At 34.0% G+C, this 14,728-nt stretch overlaps 1 long non-coding RNA gene across 2 annotated transcripts; it reads right to left on the reverse strand.

Annotated features, from left to right (window-relative positions):
- Positions 1-87: 87 nt before the first annotated feature.
- LOC116130394 lies at positions 88-12,709 on the reverse strand. Of its 2 annotated transcripts, none has more exons than XR_004128039.1 (2): positions 12,518-12,709; positions 88-2,124 (listed from the first exon to the last, which is right to left on the reverse strand). It is a non-coding gene; the product is annotated as an uncharacterized LOC116130394 (long non-coding RNA). The 2 variants fall into 2 exon arrangements; XR_004128040.1 differs by lacking the exon at positions 12,518-12,709 and adding an exon at positions 2,577-2,751.
- Between the last annotated feature and the right edge of the window lie 2,019 nt (positions 12,710-14,728).

Below are 14,728 nucleotides of genomic sequence, written 5' to 3' on the forward strand. Positions count from 1 at the left end.
GCTCTACATAAAAGGGAATCAAGGCAACAAGTTGTCGTCAAAAAGCAAAATAAAAATGCCAATTCAAAACAATCAACAAGAAGACTCTGGATGAAGTTCAACTTATTTACAAATGAAATGTTTGAACAAAGTTGAATATATAATTATGCTTTAGTCCACAACAGATACAACAGTGACCATTAGTCCCCATGCTAGACCAAGACTCAGCAATGCTACACTGAGGAATGGTTAAGCAGAATGGTCTTCAACAGGCTCTTGTCATCTATACCATCACGCTTCTATTTTGTTGAGGTATATTATTCTTAGCCTTCCTCATTTGATCATTGTGTTGATCCCATGTCTGAACTTTTTTATGAATACACTCCTCTTTCATGTTATCCATAAGACAACATCACGGATAATATCATGTACTGTGAATAAATTCTTCTTCATTACTCACTTCTCGTAGGTACAATTTTCCCATTAAATGGGATACATAAAGCAACATCACAAACAATATCATGCATAGTTTCACGTTCTTCCTCATTACTTGCCTCTCTTTGGATGTTATCCATAAAGAAACATCACAAACAACATCATGCATAGCTACATGTTCTTCCTCCTTACTTACCTCTTGTGAATATATTCTTTCCTTTGGATATTATCTATAAAACAACATCATACCCCTCTAATCCTTGTTTTCCCATTTTTGCTTTCCTGGGCATTACCATAGAATTCCATTACTACCATTTTTAGCATAATCTTTGTTCTACGAGGTATTTGCATAAAATTTCATCACTACCAAACCCACAGCAACCTCAGGCTCCTTGCGCAACTTCTCACAGCCCAAAGCGGCAGAGAGCTGCAAAAATAAATCAAAAGCGCTTCAAAACCTAACCCTTCGAGCTACAGTTCAAAAGCAAAATAAAAACCCCAACTCAACACAAATCATTAACATTAGAAATATACATCTAAAAGGATTAAGCTAAAAATAAACCAATTACAAAGGTCATGTTGAAATTAGTACTAAGGCAAAATCGACAATTGAAGACAATGTTTCATGTTATACAAATCAGTCATACTGCAAAAGCAGTACAGAAGCCCCAATTTCTAACAGAGTTACTGCATAAATCACCAAGGGAATGCTCTTGATAAATGGGAAGCAAGGCAGCAAGTTGTTGGCAAAAAGCAAAATAGAAAAGCTAAGTCAGTGCAATCAACAAGAAGAGTCTGGATTAAGTTCACCTTTTACAAATGAAGCTATTCACCAAATGATCTGAGACGTGTCAAAACAAGGTTAATCAACTCAAAGCCAAAAGAATCAGACAATATGAAATTAACTTTGACAATAAGAAATTGAATATATTATGCCTTAGTCCACCACAAGTACAAAATTGACCATTATTCTTAGCCTGCCTTCATTTGATCTTTCTATTGACCTCATATCGAACTTATTTGTGAATACATTTTTCCCTTTCAATGCTATCTACAAGATAACATCACGAATAATATGTATTGTTACATGTTCTTCTTCGTAACTCACTTCTCATAAGTGCACTTTTCCAATTAGAGGGGATCCATGAAACAAACAAACAACATCATGCAATATTTCATATTCTTCTTCGTTCCTCACCTCTTTTTGGATGTTAAACATAAAGCAACATCACAACCAACATCATGCATAGTTATATGTTCTTTCTCACTCCTCCCCTCTTGTGAACATATTCTTCTTTAAATGCTATCCATAAAGCAATATCACAAACAATATCATGCATAGTTACATGTTCTTCCTCATTCCTCCCCTTTTGTGAACAGATTCTCTCCTTTAAATGCTATCCATAAGACAACATCACGAACAACATCATGCATAGTTACATGTTCTTCCTCATTCCTCCCCTCTTGTGAACTATTCTCTGCTTTAAATGCTATCCATAAAACAGCGTCACGAACAACATCATGCATAGTACATTTTCCTCTTCATTACTCACTGCTCACGACTACATTCTCTCCTTTGGATGCTATTCATATCATCTCTTACATGCTATCCTAAGCACAAGATGCACCAAAAAGCAACCAATTCGGAGGTGATTGATTCCACTTTAGATGAACCAATTCAAAAACAGCCTCCCGAGCCTCCTTAAAGCCCTAAAACATGTTGAAGAGCAGAAACTTAACGATCATGGATCACTAAAAAAAAAAAAAAAAATTTAAAAAGCAAACCAGCCAGGAGAGACTTGAAAAGACACTTTATAAACCAATACACATATGCATAACTCGATTTTTTTACAAACCCTAACTAAAAGCCATGAACCAAACCGAATCATACCCTATTTCATAAAATACATACTTACATGCAATATTAAAAATAGAAATCTAAAAGGTTGAGCTAAAAATAAATAAATAAGCAACAAGTTCCTTATGGAAAAATGCATTCAAAAAGCAAATAAAAATCCCAACTAAATACAATCATCAAGAAATTAAGAACTACAAATCATAAAGATCAAGCTACAGCATCTCATAGCAACATTTCTTGCAAGCAAAAACAGCTAAAAATCAAAACCAAAAATAAATAAATAAAAACGGAAATTATAACTTACGGAGAAAATTTCTTGCCAACTCCTCCCATACCAATAAAGGAAGGGAGCATATGATTATATGCTTATACCTTGGCCTCCAACTTCTTTTCTTCTTCTTCTTCTTCATTCCCACCTGCAAAGGAAGAGACAGGCGGCTGTTTTGAGTAAAGCTAAAGCAGTGTGATGAGATATTCAGCTGAGATGACCCAGTCTTCAAGCATTTGTTTCAGTTTATATTTATAAAAAGATGTTCGGCCTTTGGGCTAGCGCAAGTTTTGCTGGTCCCTTTCCTATGCTATGAATTTCGGGCTTATGAGTAAACAGCCAGCCCATGTAGCCCACGGATATAATTACATAAATACTGTTTTAGACCGTTATTAAGAAATTGTTCAATGGTTAATAGCGATTTATGTAATTTTCCTATCACTCATTATAGGCCAAACGACATCTTTCCCCCAAACTTGCCTTAACGACATTTTGTTACTGTTACGATTAAAACTATTACCAATTTCAACTTAACAAATAAAATTAAGAATCATCACAACACACACTCTAATATCTCACTCTCTTCCCACTAATCACTCTTCTTTACACCCATAAATCTGCCCCAAGGAACTCAACCTGAAAACCCTTACACCCCACGAGTAACCCAACCCTCACAAAATGACTAAATGTCACTACTACAATGACAGATTTACAAAGAAGGAAAAAATCGGAGAAAAGCAAGCCTAATACGTGCAGATCTAAAAAACAAAAGAGAGAGTATTCAATTGTGTTTTTGTGTTGACTTCAGAAAGAGAGGATGATGCTTTATACTCCTATCCAGGTGGTAACAAGACAGACTTCAGATCATATTACATATCCACTGTCAGGAAAGGTGCAAGGCAAAGCGGCAGCATATCAATTTAGTTTGTGCGATTCGTTTGACCTCACCTTCAACAATTCCACCTTGAAGTCAGAATTTCTAGTAGCAACACACCAACTTACTTGTGCAGAGAACTCATCATCAATTGCTTCTTTAGTTATACTCCTAATGCCTAGCCGATGGACAACAAATCCAAGCAATGTTAAATTTGGTAGCAGTGACTACTTTTGTGCCATATCTGAAGATATTTCAGTTGGAATCTTTCTTAGTCAATCACTTCCTTAACAATAGATCCCTTACAAAGGATAAACTTGCATCCACATGCTTGGTCCTCTCATGGAAAACTAGGTTTTGCTTAGATGTATAGCTTGTGGCTGTCTGAATACACTGTACCCATATTGTCCACCAAATTGGCTTCCTTCAAAATTCCTTGAACCACAATGCTTCTTTGAAGGCATCAGCCATAGTACGTATTTAGCCTCTGTGTAGACAATGCAACAAGAGGCTGCAATTGGGACTTCCAATTAACTGATCAAGTCCCACCCAGGTGAAACAATAGGATGTGGTTGATTTTCTTGTATCTTGTCACTTCAAAGTTAGAGTCTACAAATCCCACAAGATAAGTGAATTACCCTTTACAATAGTTTAAACCAATATGTAAAGAACCATGACATACCTAAGCAACCACTTTAATGCAATCAATGATCTAGTCAGGATTAGACATAAATCTACTAAGTAATGAAATTGCAAAGGACAAATCTGTCTAATGCTAATCATGGCATACCTTACAAACCCTATTGCATTAGAGCAGGGGATATTCTCCCATCTTAATCATTCAACATCAGATTTAGGGCATTGTAGTTTTCTCAAGATAAAACGACTTGCAAGAGACAAATTACAGGTTTGGATTCGGACATACCAAACTTAGTGACCAATTTTTGTAAGTATGACAACTGATGGACTCTTAGTTCATGATTTTTCTATTTCTTTCATTGAACATTCCTAGAATTTTCTTAACAGATCCTAAGTTCTTCATATCAAATTCTGAGTTCAGTTTCAGTTTTAAATCTTTATTTTGATTCAGACTATAATTAGGAGCATGTCATCAAATATAATAGCAAGTAATATGCATACATCGTGGAGGCAAAATAAAAACAGCTATCATATTCGCTTCTAGAGAACCCAATGCTCAATATAAAAGTATGAAACCTTTTATACCATTACCTAGTGATTGCTTACGGCCATAAAGGGATTTATACAAAATCAAACAGGTTAGGTAGTTCTATGAATCAATAGGTGTGTATAAAGATCTTTTCCTCTAACTCCACGTGAAAATGCAGTTGTTTTTATGTGTTCTAATTCAAGGTCATAATGACTACTAAGGAGAGCATTATCCTAATTGTTTTAAACTTAACAACAGGGGAGAAAATCTCCTTAAAATTTATACCCTCCCTCTATATATACCTAGCTACTAAACGAGCCTTATATTAGGAGTTAGTAGGGGACATCCTTTTTGAGCTTGTACAGCCATTGCATTCATAGGTTTATAATCTATGGATTTAGGGACCAAGACCATGTCCATTTACTTTAGTGACTGCATTTCTTCCTCCATTGTAGTCACCTATTTTCTTTGTCCTAGATCTATAACAGCCTCAAGTGTTGGTTCAATCCTTTGAACTTCAGTTCCTGCCACCAAGGCGTGTAGATCACGTCTGCATAGGAGTATCTATAGTGGCTCTAGTTTCTCTCTGGTTTTGTCCTTGCCAACTGGTACTGTGCTAGGTCATCATGAAGTGGTTCTTCAGCTTCTAATGTTTGGTCAAGACCCTCAGTGGTGTATCAAATTCAGGTTCAGTTTCGGTCATGTGAGGAGTATCAGGCTTTGTGGAATTTGCTCCACTCAATTTGAGTAACCCTGTTTGAATACGACTTATTCATGTATTAGGGATACCTGCATTTGGTTAGTGAATACAAGGGAAAACAGTTTCATTAAACACAACATCCCTACTAATTATGATTTTTACCCCTAGTGACTCTATTCCATAGTCTATACTTAGTCCCCTCTTGGTATCCTAAGAATATACACTTTAAGACCTAGGGTCTAATTTCCCTTCACTAGTGGTGTATATGCAGCACACCCAAATAATCTCAAATGGTTTAGGCTAGGCTTTCTTCCTGACCATTTTTGTTCTGGGGACATTACTCTATGGCAGGGAAGGGCTTCTTTTCACTAAGTATGCAACTGTGGTCAAAGCTTCTCCTCAAAATGTCTTTGGTAAATCTGAAGTACAATGAGGCATCTAACTTTTTCAAGCAAGGGTATATTCATCCTCCACAACACCATTTTGTTGAGGAGTTTTTCTAACTGTCTTATGTAAGGATCCCTCTCACTCATTTGTCAAATTCTGCGTTACAGAATTCCAGACCATATCAGTCCTAAAGGCCTTAACGTTCCTATCAACCTGATTTTCCACTAATAGTTTCCAGTTTTTGAACTTAAGTAAAGCCTCATCTTTAGACCAAGTAGGTAAACCCAAACTTCTTACTAAAATCATCTACAATTGAGAGAAAATAAACTATCCCTATAGACTTAACCTGTTCTAAACCCCACAATTAGCATGTAGATAATCTAAACAATTAGTGGCAAGGTGTACACCTTTTGAGAAACTCATACAGTGTGCTTACCACACACAAGTTTCACAAAAATTAAGAGGAGAGATAGTGTCCTTACCAAATAGTCCTTGTTGTGAGAGGATGGTCATCCCCTTTGGCATATGCCTATCCTCAAATGCCATTTTTCTTCACATTAGGGTTAGAAGAAACAAGAGCATTATTGAATTTATCAGAATAGTGGTTCCACACAGTATATACAGCCCATTTTTTTCAAACCCTTTAACACTATGTTGTTACCTCATATACATTAAGATATCCATTTTTGCTTTATAACAACATCCTGATTCGTCTAGTGTTTCTAGGGAGATTAAGTTTCTTTTAGCTCGGGATGTATCTAACCTTAGTCAACTATTAATTTCCCATATAATCTTAAGGTCACTCCATTCCTTGAACTTTGCATGCATTGTTATTGTGCCATAAACACTATTTCATGTTCATCTTTTTCAAAGTCTTGAAACCTTCTATTCGGACTCATGTGAAAAGAGCACCTTGAGTCTGAACCCTCTCTAAACCTGGTCTGATCTAGACACTTGAGGACTCAGATTCATTGAAACTGTCACTAGTGGAAGCTATATTACTTTAGTGTTTGATTGTTTCGTTTTTTAATCAACCCAAAGCAATTATTTTTTAAATGTCTAGTTTTATTGCAATAAAAGCACTTCCCGTTTCCCCTTACTTTGACAGATCATTTTCCTTTCTTCTAATTCTTTGAAACAGTGACATGTTGTGTATTGTTCCGATGGCCAGATCTACCTTACCCTTTACAAACAAATTATTCCCACTCCTTTTCTGAACTTTTAATTCTAACTCTTTGCCTTTAATCCAGCAATGATTAAATCAAGACTAGGTACATACCGTATATTGTAAAGCATTTTTAACAATCTGGTACTCTTTTTTAAGGAATTAAGAAGTATCATGGCAAACTGTACAGTAAAACCCTATATAGTATAATATTGGGATAATTAATTTATTACTATGAGGAGGTTATAATTAATAGAGTGTAGTTACAAAAAAATTTTATTTTTATATTCATGTTTTAGTACAATATTAGGATTTCATTTATGTTTTAATAGTATTATGATTTCAATTCAGGGCTTCAATTGCCTACTTTTAACGAAAAGAAGATCGTGTTTAGAAAGGCAAAGATAAGTGTTCTTATAAAATTATAAATAAGTTGTTGCATGGTTAAACTATGTGATGAAGCCACAAACAATTGCTAATTCTTTTAAGCATTACAAAATTAGGATCATTGCAAGTTATAAATAAAGTGGATGAGAAGAATCAAGAGATATAGTAGTGATAGATGACATCACTACACAATGAATGGATATTAATGAATTCCTCAATCATTCAAATGAGCAACAAGTCATGTATACTTTAACTGAAGAAAAATCATTGATACAATTACCCATGAAAATGATAGTACGGAAATAATAAAGTTTCATGCCAAGAAGCTCCAAACATACTAAGAAGCTATAAATATTTTGGCTTAAAAGAACATGTTATGCTAGCAAGTAATGTATTCGCAAGTTAAAAGATATGGAAACAATTCTAAAGCATAAATCATTCTCCCAAACAATTTAAATAAATATTTTATTTCATCTTAAACCTTTAATGTAACAAATAATATATTTTTTTTGTAATATACAAATAATTATTACTATGTGGAGGCAACTTTCCTTAAGACAGGAATTAGAAAAATTATAACTTATAACAATGTGGAGTTTATTCTTATTTATAACTATCCAAAGTTGGGAATATTATTTTTTATGACTATGCAGAGTTTATTCTTATATAGAATATCACTATAGAGATGTTTTACTGTATCTCCTAATTCTTGATATGTTCCCTTTAAAATTAAAGTCATTTTCAAGAATTTATCCAAATTATTTTCTATAGATATAGAGCTATTCATTTTATAAGCAAATAAGACACCTTTTAAGAAAGCTAAATTTGGAGCAGATTGTAAAGAGTATAATAAATCGAGTTTCCCCCATAAAGTCAGTGGAGTCTCCATGCCTTCTACCTTCCTCAAGACTTTGTCCAAGAGATTCATGATGATGAGGTTGTATGCCTCTTCATCAACTTCAGCCTTTTTCTTTAATTTCTCTTGTGGCCACTTTGTTACATCATTTTCCAGTGCAATGGCGACCTTGTTGTGTAATAGTTACATTTTTTTCTTCTTCTTCCAATTGTTAAAATTGATCTTCCCATCATACTGGGTGATCTCCATGCGTGTTGTAGCCATACCAAGTTTCTTGATATTGTTATCAAAAGAATCTCAATCGAAGAAACCCTAGAACTCGAAATTGATTTAATTTGACACAATTGAACCTCGATTATGGACTCTAATCTGTTTAGGAGCTCAAAGAACTGACTAATCAAGAAAACCCCCAAATTCGATGCACCCTAGATTTCCAAAAAATTACCAAATCGCAAAATTGATAACTCGAATCTTAGATTTAAAGACCCTAGAACTCTAAGGAACTTACAAATTGAGAAAGCCCTAAAATTTGACGAACTCTTAATCAAGAAATTACTCCAAATCAAGAACAGACCTAGAGATCGACGAACCCTAGATTTCTAGCTCTAATACCACTGTTACGATTCAATTCTATTACCAATTTCAACTTAACAAACTAAAATCAAGTATAATCAAAACACACACTCTAATATCCTCACTCGCTTCCCATTAATCACTCTTCTTTACACCCGCAAATCTGCCCCAAGGGAACTCAACCTGGAAACCCTTCCACCCAAGAGTAAACCCAAACCTTACAAAGTGACTAAATGTCACTACTACAATGACAGATTTACAAAGAAGGAAAAAATCAAAAAAAGCAAGCCTAATACGATGCAGATTTGCAAAACAAAAGAAAGAGATATTCACTTGTGTTTTTGTGTTGACTTCAGAAAAGAGAGAGAGGGTGCTTTTATGCTCCTATCCAGGTGGCAGCAAGACAGCCTTTAGATCATATTACAAATCCAAGGTCAAGACAGGTGCAAGGCAAAGCAGCAACATAACAGTTTAGTTGTGCGACGCTGTTTCTAACTTCACCTTCAACAGTTACCCAAAAAGTTACCCACACTCCGTCAAAATTTATTAGTAAAATCCATTTAAAACAAGACAATATGGTCATTTTTTATGTAGCCAAAAAATCTAACGCCGCGTGTTGTTCACCCTTTTTAATATTATATTCAAACTATGAATTAAACCGTCAGCCACAAGACATCAAAAAACAAAGAGAAGGTGAAGTTTTTGTGTCATTGATATACTAAAACCTAATTAAGTTTGTACCGAATTTCTACAATAAGATTATTAAGTGAAAGCACAAGAAACATTCCCATCTATCCTATTCGAACTTTGGATATAAAGTATTTATGATTTTTTTTTTTTTTTTTTTAACTCAACACATTGTTTTATTCATATTAAAGGATTATCTTTATACACATAATGATACTACAAATATGTAATTTTTTCAAGGAAAAAATTCAATAACAACAATGAATATCCCAACTTGCATCTTCAGTAGCCGATATTGTCTTTATCATAGCATCATAGTCCACATTCCGTAAGTATGTTGCATGTTCATCGTTCTTTACATTTTGCAACCCATATAATGCATTGACAGTGGCTAAATCAAATGCAACTTCATACTCCTCTAATCTGGGCATTAGCATAGAATTCCAATACTACCATTTTTGGTTTCATGGGCATTTGAATAGAATTCCATTACTATCATTTTTTCTTTCCTAGTCATTGGCATAGAATTCCTTTACTACCAATTTTGCTTTCCGAGCATTGGAGTAAAATTACATTAACTACCAAAGCCAAAACAACCTCAACCTTTTAGTGAAAATGACATAAATCAAGACTACCCTTGCAGCGTCCACAGTGCTGTAGTGAGTCTCTAGGATCAATCTAGCTAGACAAAGTGTCGCCAGATTCTTGTTTCAATCCCAAAACTTTCCTATTTCCTCCCATTTTCGAGAAAATCGACCCTGGCCTCCAAAGAGAAAAAAATTTTGTTTTCAATTTCAGGCATTCTCCCCTCAAAATTCATACACCATTACAATCCATTGCATCCCTGAACACTCAAACACCCTTCCTTTGCAACAATTTGAAGAAATTTTGGAAACACTAAGTTTTCCGAAATTTGGGGGTTTTGCAATTTGGATGAAATTTGGAGCAATGAAAGGTTAGATCTTCTTGGGTGTGGTAAGATTTCAAGTTCCCATGCTTTGAATTGGTTCAATTTTGATCATTGATGCTTTGAATTTGAGATTTTGCTTGAATTGCGTTTTTGGTGGACATTGTTGCAATTTTTGGATTTGATTGTGATATGGGAGTATAATCCTTTGTGGGTTTGAGTTGAATTGAGATGGAGTTTGGGTTTGTCGATTTCAATTGTTGTGGGTGGAATTTGGAGTGGATAGTTGTTGAATTGTTGAGTTGTTGCTTGATTGAGTTGTGTTGGTTTGAAAAGAAGTGATAGATTCTTAGTTGCTTGTGCTAGGAAAGAGTCGTTTAAAAGAACTACAAAGGGGAAGCAAGCAAGTAGACTATAGGTTTTTGTCTTCTAAGGAGAGAGAACGATATGAAGCAACCGTCAAGAAGAAAGATAAAGGTTTTATTGTAGAGAGAGGGTTGACTAGTATCTATGCATCAAATTGGTGGATAAAAGGGATTGTCAACTTTCATGGAAGAACCTAAATATCTAGCCGTAGCACCCCTAGTAAGAGAATTCTACGCCAATTTTCCTGATTGTGAACCTAAGCATGTGTATGTGAGGAGAATTAGAGTTCCATTTAATGCACGGGTAATCAATGAATTTTATGGAACGAGACCAGTAGACCATGATGATGACTGGGAATACAAGAAAAATCCAAAGTTTGAGGACATCATCAAAGTCGTGAGCTACCAATAAGTTCCTGGCTTGGTATTGTTCCAAGTATTTCATCATAATCAAGATTTTTCAAGTATTCTACATACTCATCATGCTCTACTACTCTCAAATCATAGAATTCATTGATCACCACTACACTGTAAAGAAGGTTTACACCCCTAACATATACAGTAAAATCTCTCTATAGTCATAATAGTGAGACTAACTAATTTTATTACTATGAGAAGGTTATAATTTAATAGAGATATAGTTACAAAAAAATTTTATTCATAATTCATGTTTTAATAATACAATATTAAAATTTCAATTCATATTTTAATAGTATTAGTATTTTAATTCAGCACTTCAATTGCCTACTTTTGAAATGAATAGAAGATCGTATCTTTGAACCAACAAAGATAAGTATATTTGATGAAATTGTAAATGCAGTTACTACATGATCAATTAACGTAAAGCTACGAACAATTGTCAATTATTTTAAGCATTGTAAAATTGGCACCATCGATGTCAATGAATTGTAAATTACAAATGAAGTAGATGAGAATAATCAAAGAATCCTTGTAGAATTGAGTGATCAAATTCAGCAACTTCAATATACTAATTAAATAGATATTAATATCTTCTTCAATCATCTAAATAAATAACAAGTCACATATGTTTTAACTGAAAAAAAATTACTGCTATAATTAAACAAGAAAAGAAAGAAAATAATAATGAGAATGATAATACAAAAATATAAAAAGTCTCATAGCAAGAAACTCTAAACATGCTTGAGAAACTAAAAATGTTTTGACTTCAATAAAAAAATGTCAATGATAACGAGTAATGTACCTATAAGTTAAAAGATGTAATAACAACTCTAAAAAATAAATTATTTTCTCAAACAACTTTAGATAAATATTTTTATTTACATTTAATGTAACATAACATATATTTTTTTGTAATATACAGATAATTATTACCATGTAAAAGTAACATTCGTTAATACGGGAATTAAAAATATTATAACTTATTATAATGTAGAGTTTATTCTTATTCATAACTATCCCAAATTGGAAATATAATTTTTTATGACTATATAGAATTTATTCCTATATAAGATTGTAGAGAGTTTTACTGTATATGTTCGTAATTTTTGTTTTACCGAACATTGGCATAAAACTCTCTTACTACCAAAAGGTAGTACTTCTCCCATATCAAAGCGGCAGAGAGCTGCAAAAATAAAACAAAAGTGCTTCAACATCTAACCCATCGAGCTACAGTTGAAAAGCAAAATAAAAATCCTAACTCAACACGATCATTAACAATATTAGAAATATAAATCTAAAAGGATTAAGCAAAAAATAAACCAAAGGAAACAAGTTGCTGATGCAAAATGAAAATCCCAACTCAAAACAATCACCAAGAATTTTGGAAACACAAATCTTAAAGATCAAGCTACTGCATCTTATAACAACATTTCTTTGCAACCGAAAAGTTGATCTAATAACAAAGAAAAAACTGAAATTATAACTTACGGAGAATAATTTCTTGCCAACTCCTCCCATACCAATAAAGGAAGGGAGCATATGATTATATGCATATACCCCTTGGCGTCCAGCTTTTTCTTCTTCTTCTTCTTCATTCCCACCTGCGAAGGAAGAGAGACAGGCGGCTGTTTGAGTAAAGCGGTGCGATGAGATATTTAGCTGAAATGACCTAGTCTTCAAACATTTATGTTTGCAGTTTATAATAAATTTTTTGTTTTGAGTTTAAATGATTTAAGAGTATGTTTGGGCTTTGGGCTGGCCCAAATTTAGCTGGTCCCTTTTTCATTGTGAGATTATGGAAAGAGAAAGCATGTGAAATACTTCAATTTATTATAAAATCAACAAAAAGATAAGCATTTCAATTTACCAACAACATACTACATACGACATTTTTACTCGTTATTTTCTCATTTGATGCACAATTTGACACTCTTAACTTCTCTTATTAAGTTATCTTTGGGTGATCGAGTAGTTTAATAGGGATTCTTAGGTGTATTACTCAAGAGGTTCTGAGTTCGAATCTCTCCTCAGTTGTTGATAGCCTGATAGGACAGTCACTGGAGCTCTTATTGGCTAGTAATTCCAAAGTCTCGGGAGATTAATTGAGGTGCGTATAAATTTATCTAGACGCTCCTGATAATTAAAAAAAAAAAAAAAACTCTTATTAGGTATTAGGTATGGAAATTGGAGACAAGTCATGCTTACTAAACCGATTTGCAACTTTGTTATCTTGTGACTTCAAGCATATCCCAAGGCTTGTAACATATCCACTCTTTTTGTCAAAGACTCATTTGAATAACACAATGGTTGTCTATGCTAGATATTTGCTCTCTAGTATGACGCCTAACAAACATTCCATCAAAGGCTTGTAACATATCCACTCTTTTTGTCGAAGACTCATTTGAATAACACAACGGTTGTCTATGCTAGATATTTGCTCGCTAGTATGACGCCTAACAAACATTCCATCAAACACTTGGTGGACGTCACCCTAACACTCTAGAGCTCTCTTGGATATTCTAGAACTTTTTTGGATTCTCTACACTCTTATAATTAATATGACAATTAATAAATAATAGTTGATAGATAGTAGTTTGAAGTTAGCTAATGTTTTGCCCATCACATATTTGGGACTACTCTTTTGCCCGAGTTTTTATATCAAGAACAAATTAGTTGCATGCATTTTCACTTGAGAAGTGACTTTTCTCCCTCAAGAATCTGACTTAATTATTCTAAAATAAGGATTAAATTAGAAGCTAATTAAGATTAGATGCTCCATAATTGCGTAAATAATCTAATGTACGTAAAAATAAAGTAAATACATAAGAGAATGACATGATGGATGCATGAAATTGAAAGATCTATGATGATCCAAAACCTCGGGGCGCATGAGATGTAAGTAGCTCTATCATGTCGGATAGCTTGAGACGGAGTAGTTCTGCCATGTCCGAGCGAAGTAACTTTGAAGTCCTGTCATGTTTCATTCATCGTCCTCTACTGAAGCATTAGAAGAACTCGCACCAAGACGCACCTATGGATGTTATCCATCACGCTCTGATACCCACCTGTGAATGCTATCCGTAACATTATGCACTGTTGAGTGCTCCTATTGTATTATTCTTCTTTATAAGCTTTGTCAATAGCCTTCTAGGTGTCGTTTATCCATATCCATGGAAGCTTCATTTAGTAACTTGCTCTATTTCAAAACGCAATTCTTTCTCTGTATCAAGCTCCGTTCAAGGGAAACAGTACACAAATATAACAATGGCTCTTCATATTAATCAATCCCCAAATCAATTGAAAAATGCTTTAAGATCTAACCCTTCGAGCTACACTTAAAAAGCAAAATAAAAACATTCTGATCTATCCTATTCGAACTTTGGATATAAGAGATTCATGATTTTATGTTTTTGCTAAATCAACACATTGTTTTACTCATAGTAAAGGATTATCTTTATACATATAATGATGCTACAAATCTGTAATTTTTTCTAGGAAAAAATTCAATAACCACAATGAATATCCCAACTTGCATCTTCAGTAGACAGTGTCTTTATCACAGCATCATAATCCGCATTCTGTAAGTACGCCTCGTATTCATCATTCTCTACATTTTGCAACCGGTAGACTGCCTCCATAGTGGCTAAATCAAATGCAACTTCATACCCCTCTAATCCTTGTTTTTTCTATCTTTGCTCT

The sequence above is a fragment of the Pistacia vera genome, unplaced genomic scaffold (genome assembly GCF_008641045.1).
Source record: "Pistacia vera cultivar Batoury unplaced genomic scaffold, PisVer_v2 Contig22, whole genome shotgun sequence".
In the NCBI taxonomy this organism is placed as follows: Eukaryota; Viridiplantae; Streptophyta; class Magnoliopsida; order Sapindales; family Anacardiaceae; genus Pistacia; species Pistacia vera.